This window comes from Corvus brachyrhynchos, unplaced genomic scaffold, assembly GCF_000691975.1.
Source record: "Corvus brachyrhynchos isolate BGI_N302 unplaced genomic scaffold, ASM69197v1 scaffold1096, whole genome shotgun sequence".
NCBI lineage: Eukaryota > Metazoa > Chordata > Aves > Passeriformes > Corvidae > Corvus > Corvus brachyrhynchos.
The window spans coordinates 21,852-30,886 of NW_008238404.1; the positions used below are offsets into that span (position 1 = coordinate 21,852).

Sequence of the window (9,035 nt, forward strand, 5' to 3'; positions counted from 1 at the left end):
TTTGGATGAAGGTCACAGGTTATCTCCAGCTACATGAAAATGAGTGACAAATACACACTGTCAGTCTTAGACTGAAAGCAGTACTAGACAAAGAGAGTCAAAATATGGAATATTACTCAAAATCATCCCCTGGTTTTCTTAAGATCATAATCTTCTATTAGAAGACAGTTTGTTACCTTCTCCTAATATTAAAGCTATAATAGTAAAAGCACCTCAATCTTGTAGAAGTATCTAAGATACACAGATTAAGTAAGGTATATGCAGTGAGAGCACTCTAAAAACATCACAAGAGGAGTGACAATTTCTGGGATAGTAATGACATGAACAAGTATCTAAATGTTAAGTCTGAGTGAATAAGAGAATTTTTCAACTAACGGATCAGGGAAAATGTGAAAGGATGAGATATGTGATTAAAGATGATAGTGTATTCGGTTAACACAGGTGGAAAATATATGACTTTGATTCTGTATTACAACACATTTTAATTGATTTGTGTGTAGTTTTAGTTTTATACATGCACAATTTTTTAGAACACATCTTTAGACTGGGACAAACAATAAAGGAAATCCATTGTATGACTTTACATTGATCCCAACATCACTCACTGGAATATCTTAACATTTCCTGCACAGATTCCCATTCGTTAAGATGACAACCTTGAGAAGAAGGAAACCTATAACTGCCATTCAGAGAAGGTCTAAAAATTTAATTGCTGTTTGAACACAAAGGAGCTTTGACATGCTGTGGTTTATTGAAACACTCCTGCAGTTATAGACACATCTTTAACCACCCTACCCTCTCCCTCTTCCTCCATCCACCACTGATTGATGCAACTGGAAAATTCAGTAACTGCAGAGCAAAGTCCTGCTTACTTCCAGCTCTCCTGCCCCAGCAAATGCTCAGCTCTTCTGGGAAGATGGAGCTATGCCATAAACACATTGCACCTGAAAGGAGATGAAACCTTCCCTTCAAAGACACATGTGACCAGGTTTTTGGAACTGCCTGATGTGGCCAGTTCTCATCTGTTTTCCATAAAGAAGGAAAAGAGCCCTGTATTCTCCTCTTCATGATAGTTCAAGTATTAATTCCAAAGAACAGAGATGCCAGGACTTGTCAGTGACATGACTAACAATTTTATGAGAACTGGCAAAACAGTTCATTTCTCCTACATCTTATTCTCAGAAACCTTGGAATTGTTTTGTCTGAAAGATTTGGGGGGAGGAAGGTAGACTTAATTCTCAAAACTATATTAAATATTCAGTGCATCTGATATTCTGTTGTCAACACACAAAATATAGTTTAATTATGATAAGCCATACTGGAATCATTTACAATACATAAATGTGAAAAAACAGCATTAAATTATTTCTTGTTCCATGTGGAAAAATATACACCTTCCAACCCCCCAAGGAAGTAAGACAAGGCACAATAAATTCTGGTAATTCTCTTTCTTCTGACTTTTCAGTTCCATCACAGCTCTCAAAACTAAGATTTATGTGCTATTTTGCATCTGTATCTGTTGTTGATTTTCCCCCCCTACAGGGATATAGGTGAATAAGTTTGGACAGGAAACGGTATCCCTCAAGCCAAACTGAAAGGTTTATAAAGTTGCTAATAAAAGTTTGGGTCAGGGCCTAAATATCAATCATCTGCTCATTGTCTTTTTAAATGAGCTCAGGCATTTTCCCAACTGTTCCCAGCAGGTCTCTGCCACTATTTTAAACTAAGATTTCAGCCATTTTTTTTTCCCTGTGTTGACCTCAGTAATTTTTCTTTCTCCCCCTCTTTACCTGCCAAAGGCATCCATCAGGATTTTGCCAAAGGCTGTCTGCTTTTGAAGTTGAGAGGAATTCACTAATCGTGAGTGTCAAATCCACAGTAAATGCCATCGCCATATGGTATATGCTGCTTTTGGGAATTAGCTCAAAAGGCCTAGCTGTGAGAAGGCCGGCTGTATGTTAGGAGGGTTTTACTGCTAACTTTCATAACTCATGTCAGGTCTTTCAGTTTCTGTATGCATTGGCTTCAGTGAGTGCAACTGTTTCCTGAATTTATAAAAATGTTGTCAAGATCCCTTGATCTTGCTTCCTCTGTCTCTCTCACACAAACACATCCAAACACATTTATATACACAGTGGAATAGCATGCACAGTGGCATGCAAATCTAGCAAAAGAGAAGCTTGTAAATAAATAGCATGTCATTCTGCTTACTCAATAAATTTCTCTGGGTGTTAAACTCATGATAAACATATCATTAGCCCCGATGAAGGCTTTACAGCCTGTCCCATCACACCATCCTGAGTGTAACTCTGCAATGCATAGGAAGACATAAGTTTGAAAAACAGAGCAGAAATAGCTCCCATAAGGGCAAGGTGCTGACATAGCTGAAACATAACTAACTGGAGAGCATTTGTTTTCACTAAAGAAGGAAGTGTCAGTGACACATCTCTGTGCCTGTGGAGGTGTACTGTACATTCAAAGCAAAAAGAAATCTACCTTCTTCAAAAAATTGGCCATTAATACATAAATATGTCTGTGTTGAAATCCCTCAGACAGTACCATTCTTAACAAGAACTACACACAAGACTAAGAAATTCTGCAGAGAAACACGCTTTTGTGATCCAAAGAGGCAAGGAGAAAGAAAACCACATATGAAGAGTTTAACATACCCACTTAGTGATAGAAAAAGAATTATTACAAAAATAAATGTCAGTCCCCTTGAAACACTTGAGTCAGCTCTCTCAACTTTCTCTGATGCTGTAGGAAGGTGTGAATGTCCTCCATGTGTCACATCATCCCCACCAGCCACACAGGAATGTCTCCAATGCACCTCAGAGCGTTTCAAGGACCACTCCCCTCTAATTTATGTATAGTCTGTTAACATCCTCTTGGAGCAAACAGAAATAATACTTTTAAAAGACATTTATACTTCAGAAACATGTGCCCCGACACAACAAAAAACCCAGATTTTAATACTGCCCCGAGGCAGAATTCATCCATCTTTAAGGCTTCTATTATGTATTTCCTGGTTAGTAATACAAAAAACTGCTGGCAGTATCACATAGAAATGAAAGTGGCAGAATCAGAAAAACTACTGAAAAGTTTACCTTTATAGGAAAGCTTCAGTCTTGGGATATTTTGTTTTGACGTTCCAGTGACTGGAAGGAACAGCATCACTAAAGACAGCAGGCTGCAGGCATGTGGCACTTGCAAAGCTCTCATTCTGCTCTCCTCTTCTGTATCTTCTTTTGTACTATGGTGAAATATCTCCCCACTTTTCAAACAATCCAAGTTTTATCTGGAAGAAAAAAAGAAAACATCTGTAGATCTGCTTTACTGCATAAGTAACAATTCTGTAAGCAAGCCAGACCTATTTTTAAAGAGCACCTCAGTTAATTTCTTTGCTACAAAAGAGTTTTAATAGAGAAAAAAGTCAAAGTGAATGATGGATTTAAAAGTGCTTTCAGTATGATATTTCCAGCAGAATAACTGCCTCAACTCATCCACCAAAATGTCCTATAAACTTTAATGAGTGTTTCAGGCTGGGGTCAATAGGCTGATACGGGATTTTGTTAGCACAGTGTGCAACTAAGCCAGCTTTGCAACAATTTTCACTTAGTAAGAATCATTCATATTCCATAAATCTTAAAGTGTTTTACAAATGAAAGCAATTATCACTGCCCTTATTTTCCCTATGCAAAAACGGAACCATAAAGCTGCAATGAACCTATTTCCTCAAGGTCACACAGCAAGCACAGTAGTTGAAAAGAAAACAACAACAGCAGTCCTGCTGTCCTTTGTACCCAGCTATCAAGGATCCCTTTTGCCCAATAACTCGACTTTTGCACATGAAATTATTTGAAATGGCATCTTGAATTCTGAAGGCAAAACTTCATGGTTAATAAATCACAGAGATCAGAGTATGAAAATATTTGTGAGACCAGATCCTTCCCCCTGCAAGTGCCTGATGCTAGAGGTCAAGGGAGATGGCTGGTGAAATGACAAATGTCAGTGTTTGCGTAATGCTGTAAAACCAAGGAGTAAGGAAATGTTATGGTTAGTCAAGAGATTAATGGCTCATGATGTGCCATGAAAATTCTTTTCTGAAAGGTACTGGAGCTGCCTGATTAAAAGAGCAATCCTAGTGCCCACATCAGCCAGCACTTGCACAGACACCAAAGGAGAGGTTCCTTGCAAGTCCATGAGAGATGCAGCACAGCTTGTGGCCCCTGAGCCTTTCCACTGGTCTGTTATTTGAACCCCTGCAGCACTGGGTCTTGCAATTCTGTGAGCTACAGCAGCACTGAGAACCAATTCAGCACCTCCTGATACAGGCAGTTCATCCTTCCTGGCATGAAAGGATGGAAACAGAATCCCTTCAGTTCTCTCTGACACAGGAAATCTTTCTCAGATGAAACTTGGGCTTTCTGAGCCTCCAGACTTTCGCTCAATAGCAAAAGACAAGGAAGTGTGCAAGAAGAGCATGATGGTGAAAAAGAGGGAAACAATTCGTAAAATCCCCAAAGCATAATTCCTATTGCAGAACACTAAGCTTCTTTCTTCTCAGTCCCCTCTTCAACACTCATATTCAGTGTCTGAATGCACTACTCTTGGCCAAGTGTGAGTACATGTTCATGAAATGACATGGAGAGAAAACAGACAAACATGAAATGCCTGTTTCATCTTTCTCTTCCCTTTATTACAGTATCAGATCCTAAGAGAACACCCTTACTTCTTCTGTGCCAACACATCTATTTGAGGGTGGACCACGAAGGACTAAAGTGGATTAGACTATGCCAGGGTTAAATCGCCTTTAAGAAATTTATTTAGAGGTGAAAAAGGGGAAATGAAGGAGAGGGGAGGAGGGGGAAGAATATATGAAGATGAGACACCAGCCCTGTTCATCTTCAGCTCGGTTTTCCCCAAGGGAAAGATGGCTCTTCCACCTTCTAACAGCCCTGACACTCATTTCCCATCACCGGTTACTCCGCGGTACAAAACCTTCACCAAAGTACTTTTAGTTCAGAGTTTAGAAGCCCCATCTGCTTCCTTGTTTACATGAGCTCACACCTTGGAAACTGTCACATCTCGGAGCGCAACCAAACTCTTCCCAAACTCCACGCGAATCCTCTGCCGTGATTTGACACATCACTTTACAGGGATTTGACTCAAAGTTTTCAGCTGACCATCCACTTTGCTGATGCCAGTTCGAGTCTGGGAAAAAACCCTCAAGCCAGACTGGTTTTCCATGGTTTTCTGTTCTAATCTAAAGGATTTATAAGCTTTACTACAAGAGTTCAAATCCACAGGAAAGTACCTTAAATCAAATTATATCAGCAAAATAACTTTTTCTCATTCACCCCATCACTGATTCTGGTAGGAACATCAGGTGGTAGAGATGCAATGTGGAGCAGGGAAAGAATTAGGATCATTTCTCTTCTCCAATTCTGATTTTCTTGGCCTTGTTGTTGGATGGGCCTCCACTAGAACTCCAGTTTTTCTCTTCTGCAGGAATTTCGAGGCCCAGGGGGTGGCTGTGCCCAAGAGATTTGCCAAAATCCGCTACGATTTCACCGCGCGAAACGCCAATGAGCTCTCGGTGCTGAAGGATGAAATCCTGGAGGTACGTGACCGCTCCTGGAAAAGGTGTGTCCCCCAGGGGCAGGAGAGAGCTCGGGATAGCAACAAGCACCAACTCCATTTTCCCTGGTGGTATCTCAGCAGTGACACAAAGCTTTGCTCAAATCCAAAGCTGGAGCAGGCTGCCTGTGCTGTGTTGTGTCATTTCCTCAGCTCAAACACATCGGTCCCATTTTAACCACAGTGAGGAGGGAGGACAACAACTCGCTCTAGAGCCCTGCTCATCCCCCGCTGGGTCGGCTCCTTATTACCCCTTCCTCCTCCACGAGGATTTGTTTTCTCTGAAAAGCACCTTTCTCATAACCTTTCTCTTACTGCAGCACTGTTGGCAGCTGGACAAGGTGGGACGTGACTTGGGCTGACACTGATCTGTGACCTGAGGAAAAGGTTTCTCTGCAAAATGTAGCTTTTTATTTATTTAATTATTTATTTTAATGCAAAGAGACATCAGAAACTCAGTCATTGGGAAAAAAAGGTCTGGAGAAACAGGGACATTATGTAGGAACTATGAGTTCTTCAGCACGCAGAGGTGCTCTCCTGTTCATCCTTACGATAAATTCTGATGCATTCCAGGAAAAGTTTCAGTCCTGGATTGCATCTGAGAGCAACAGATCTAATTAGAGCTCCTGGCCTCAGTGATGTCCTTCCGGCAACTTCACCTTTTGGATGGTTCAGCCGCACTATATCCTGGTTGTTTATGCCTGAAATCCCATTTTCCCACTAGCAGATTTATTTTTGTCCCACACTCAGGTGTTGGAAGATAATAAGCAGTGGTGGAAGCTGCTCAACCGGAGTGGGCAGGCCGGTTATGTTCCCTACAATATCCTGGATGTGGTGAAACTGGAAGAGCTCAAACAGGTCTGTAGTCAAGTAATACCTGACTGGTATCAGCTGCAGGGCACAATCTGCCTCTGGGAATAATGTTGTCATTAGACCTCCCTGGATTTCTTAGGATACTATGCACAAATCAGGACAGACCCTCAGAAGCAGACAAAGCCAGGAGATTCCTGAGTCTCCAAGTTGAACTTTCGGGTTCCGGCTGCTAAAGTGAATCCGCAAACAAGCGAGTGCCACGCACGCTTCCTCTGGCAGCCTGGGCGATTCGCACAGCAGCCCGCTGCTCTGCCTTCGTTCTTATGCTCTTCGTAGCATGTCGCGCTTTCATTTTGCTGGAGACCAACAGTCGTCTGCTTCTCGCCCAGAGAGCACGGTGCCGGCAGCGAAAGCCTCCAGGCTGCTGCTTCTGCCGAAACACGCCTGGGCTATGCACTTTCTCTCTCAGCGCTAGGTAGCAGCACATTCGGTCTGCCTTGTAGCCTGAACCTTAACGGAAAGCTTCTCGGCTACGTCTGGCACAGAGAACACGTTGAGGTCAGCGAGCTTCCCCAGAGCTTGCCCCCGATGCGTGGAAACTTGGATTTGCAGCACATTCCAGGGGTAGCCTTCTTTCCTTTCCAGCCTGCACAGCGCCGTCAGATGGCGGTGCTCTCTGCCGCCTTCTTCTCGCTTCCAAAGTACCAGCACGCACCTTGCAGCCTTGCAGAGAGCAAAGAGGCGGATAGACGTCTCGCCCAGAAGAAGGTGCCAGGACGAAAAGATGTTCTTCCTTTCCGCTCGTCGTCGCCCGGATTGTGGTGCTGTGTTGAAAGTCTTGGCCAGCGAAAGGCTAATCCAGCAAGTGCTTCTCTCCTGAAGCATTTGGCTGAGCGAGAGCTACACACACGGTTTGGACACGGTAAAGCGGCAAGAAAAATGATTGGACCTCGAGCTGAGGAAAATCCCTGCACCGAACCCTGTGCATGCGTGCAGTATACACTCTGAAGAGCGGGACAGCTCCGAGCCATCGCTGGGCTTCACTTCTGTCCAGAGCACAGAAGGCGAAGAACGAAGCAGCCGGGCACCGGGCTCATGCGCTCAGTGCACCGAATTGCATCAATAAGTTCAGCACAAAGCTGCTTCACAAGCACATGCAGCTGAGAATGCTGCGGCAGCTTCAGAGAGTAAGAACCTTCAGTGCTGCAGAGTGCATGCAGCTGCAGCACACGCAGAAGGAGGCATCCAGAAAGAAGGCTTTCTTCAAGTACCCCCCTTCTCCAAGTAGCCTTGCAACTGAGCACAACACACTGCGCCTTGGGGGCTTCCTTCTCAGAGAGATGTGCCTTCACATTATGCACTCTCGCAGCTCCGTTGCCCACTTGCAGCAGCTGCTGCCAAAGAAAAAGGCTCCAGAAGTCAAAGCCTCTGCTGGGCTGCACTTTCCCCTTGCCTTACGTAAAGCAACAGAAACTGTCCTCTGCGCTCTGTATTTCTATTCTCTGCTGCATCTGCCACTGTCATGTCTGCATCTTGAAGCCTATACCTCGGCACAATTCTTTCCAGGGAGAGCTGGAAGAGAACTAGGTAGCAGCACAAGTAGCTGCAAGTTGAACTTTCTGTTTTCAAGTGCTAACGTGAATCCGCACACAAGCGAGTGGCAGGCACGCCTCCTCTTGCAGCCTGGGCGATTCGCACAGCAGCCCGCTGCTCTGCCTTCGTTCTTATGCTCTTCGTTGTCGCGTTTTCATTCTGCCAGAGTCGTACGGTCGTCTGCTTCTCGCCCAGAGAGCACGGTGCCGGCAGCGAAATGCTCCAGGCTGCTGCGTGCCTGGGCTATGCACTTTCCCTCGCAGCGCTGGGTAGCACAACATTCTGTCTGCTTTGTGGTCTTAAGCTTTAGGGAATGATTCTCGACTACGTCTCACACAGAGAACTGTGCCATGAGAATACATGCGTTTTATCACCGCTTCTCGCAATAAGATTATGGTGCTACATTGAAAGTGTTAGCCAGTGAAAGGCTAATGCAGCAAGGTCTTTCTCCCATGATATATTTCTCTGAACGAGAGGTTGCGCAGACAGTTTGGACGCTGCAAAGCAGAATGGCTGTGCTTGCACGTAGCACTGAGGAAAATCCGTGCACAGTGCTCTGTGGTTGCGTGCAGTACTGAAGAGAGCCAAAGCTGAATGCTTCAGTTCTGTCCAGTGCGGGTAAGGGAGATGAGCGCAGTCCCAGGGAACTGGGTGGATTTGTGCGATGGCTATGAGCTGTGCCGCTCTTCTGTGTGTATAGTGCACGCATCCACAGTGTACTGTGCACGGATTTTCCTCAGCTCTCGCTCAGCGAAATGCTTCAGGAGAGAAACACTTGCTGGATTGGCCTTTCGCGGGCCAAGGCTTTCAACACAGCACCACAATCTGGGCGACGACGAGCAGAAAGGAAGAACATCTTTTCGCCCTGGCACGTTCTTCTTTGCGAGACGCCTGTTGGGGAAGATGAAACAGGAAAGCCTTATAAATATGATTGCCTGACAAAAGATTTTGGGAATATGAAAAATATAAGCGACATCGAAATGAAAGCC

The 9,035-nt window shown here is 44.3% G+C and overlaps 1 long non-coding RNA gene across 2 annotated transcripts; it reads right to left on the bottom strand.

Moving 5' to 3' along the window:
- Positions 1-462: 462 nt before the first annotated feature.
- On the bottom strand, positions 463-3,384 carry LOC108447187. Of its 2 annotated transcripts, none has more exons than XR_001862599.1 (2): positions 3,108-3,384; positions 463-944 (listed from the first exon to the last, which is right to left on the bottom strand). It is a non-coding gene; the product is annotated as an uncharacterized LOC108447187 (long non-coding RNA). The 2 variants fall into 2 exon arrangements; XR_001862598.1 differs by having other exon boundaries at positions 463-883; positions 3,108-3,383.
- Between the last annotated feature and the right edge of the window lie 5,651 nt (positions 3,385-9,035).